This window comes from Theropithecus gelada, chromosome 9 (genome assembly GCF_003255815.1).
Source record: "Theropithecus gelada isolate Dixy chromosome 9, Tgel_1.0, whole genome shotgun sequence".
Lineage (NCBI taxonomy): Eukaryota > Metazoa > Chordata > Mammalia > Primates > Cercopithecidae > Theropithecus > Theropithecus gelada.
The window spans coordinates 93177124-93179599 of record NC_037677.1 but is presented as its reverse complement, the minus strand read 5'-3'; positions in this window follow the sequence as shown (position 1 = coordinate 93179599).

Sequence of the window (2476 nt, the reverse complement as noted above, 5' to 3'; positions counted from 1 at the left end):
TTACCTCATCTGGAAAATTCCCAAAGGCAGTTTAGTGTAGAGACAGAACCAAAAAGTTATAGGGTTGACATAGCTGTATCCCGCTACTTACTGTGTGATTTTTAGTAAGTTACTTAACCTCTCTGAGCCTCAGTTTTCCATTCTCTGAAGAAGAGAAAATGGATTGTAAGACTCGGGTTGTTATGAGGGTTAAATAAGATAGTGTAACAGCACTTATTGTATTCTAAGCACTCAAAACAAAGAACTCTCTCCTCCTTGAAATGTAAACTTTGATTCTGGGGGTAAAGAAAAACTGCCTGTAGTTTTAGTATAAGTAACAACACCCAATTTGATGAAGAAAATATGTTGAATGTATGTGAAAGGGCTGGTTTGGGATTCTTTTGTGGTTTAGCAGAAGAAAGAAACCATTTTTCTCACGCCCATAGTCTAACTCCACACATTCCACGTGACTGAGAGATCTCCTAGGGCGATAGGCTGTCCTGGATGGGAAGTGAGAGAGCGAGAGGTCCCACCTGGAGAGTGTGAAGGGGAAAAAGCGAACCCTTAGATTTGGGAAGAGTGATATTATTGTGGATTGAATGGTGGCTCCCAAAAAGGTGGCCCACATCTTAACCCCTGGAACCCGTGAATGTGATGTTATTTGGAAAAACATTTGCAGATGTAATCCCAAGGTGAGATCATCCTGGATTATCTGTTGGGTTTTGTTTTGTTTTGAGACGGAGTCTTGCTCTGTCACCCAGGCTGGAGTGCAGTGGCAGAACCTCGGCTCACTGCAGCCTCCACCTCCGGGTTCAAGTGATTCTCTTGCCTCAGCCTCCAGAGTAACTGGGATTACAGGCATGTGCCACCACACCTGGCTAATTTTTGAATATATATATATTTTTTAGTAGAGACGGAGTTTCACCATGTTGGCCAGGCTGGTCTCAAACTCCTGACCTCGGGTGATCCGCCTGCCTTGGCCTCCCAAAGTGCTGGGATTACAGGCATAAGCCACCATGCCCAGCCCATCCTGGATTATCTGGATGGACCCTAAATCCAATGACAAGTGTTCTTATAAGAGACATAGAAGAGAGACCTCGAGAAAAGAGGTGATATGAAGAGGGAGGCAGAGATCTGAGTTATGCAGCCATAAGCCAAGGAACTCCTGGAGCCACCAGAAGCTGGAAGGAGCAATCAAGGATTGTCCTCCATGCCTTCAGAGGGTGTGCCATCCTGACGACACCTTGATTCCAGACTTTCGGCCTCCTGAATTGTGAAAGAATATCTGGGCCAGGCCTGGTGGCTCATGTCTATAATCCCAGCACTTTGGGAGGCTGAGGTGAGTGGACTGCTTGAGCCCAGGAGTTCGAGACCAGCCTGGGCAACATGGCGAAACCCTATTTCTACAAAAAACTGGGCCTGGTGACATGCGCCTGTAGTCCCAGCTACTTGGGAGGCTGAGGTGGGAGGATCACTTTGAGTCCGGAGGCAGAGGTTATGGTGAACCAAGATTGCACCACTGCACTCCAGCCTGGGTGACAGAGTGTGAAGCCTTGTCTAAAAAAAAAAAAAAATTGTGTAGTTTAAGCCACTAAATTTGTGGTGATGTGTCACAGCAGCCACAGGGAACTAACACAGGTGGCATGGGACAATTTTAGTGGCAACTCTGGGAAAAGAATCAAGATTAAAAGACATCAAAAGAGGACCCATTCAACTAAATATGTAGCATCAGACAATAGGGATGCAGATCTCACACAGACGACATGCTAACCTGAAACCAAGGCACACAGAGAGGGAAGTAGGTCAGTAGAACCGACAGGATTTCAGGGTAGGAAACCAAAGAGGCCGTGTTGCATGAAGTGCAGGATGCCGGCCATCTCAGATCCTGCCCCAACAATGGCAAAATGGATCTCTCAAATGCTGAGAGATTGGACAGAGATGTACAAAGAATGAGCACGTTTCTGTTAGAATAGGAAAAAATAAAAAATAAATTAAAAGGGAAATGGTTAAGAGGTAGGAAGATACAGCTTCCTCTCAAGGAGCCAATAGCCACTGGGGTGTGCTGTCCCCTCATGATCAAAGGTTTGAGGGGGATGACTCACAGGTCTCTACTGAAGGGGCTCACAGAGAAATGCACCACAAAGAAAGGGTATGAAAGCAACCTAAGTGTCCGGTGCCAGAGGACAGGTGAAAAGATAGCACAGCCACACAACAGGACATGATGCAGCCACAGTGCTGTGGATGAATATTCAATTGAATATTCAATTGAAATATGGTCAAGACATATTAAGTGCAGAAAGCAAGCGTGAAACAGTAGGTACAATGTAATCCTGTTCCTCACATGTAAAATGCAGATGAAGGTAATAGTACTTACCCTATAGAGTTGTTACAAGCATTTGATTAATATATGCAAAGTGCTTGGCAGTGCCTGGAACATTATCGTCACTGATTTTTTTTTTTAATTCTTAAAATTTTTATTTTATTTATTTTTAGATCT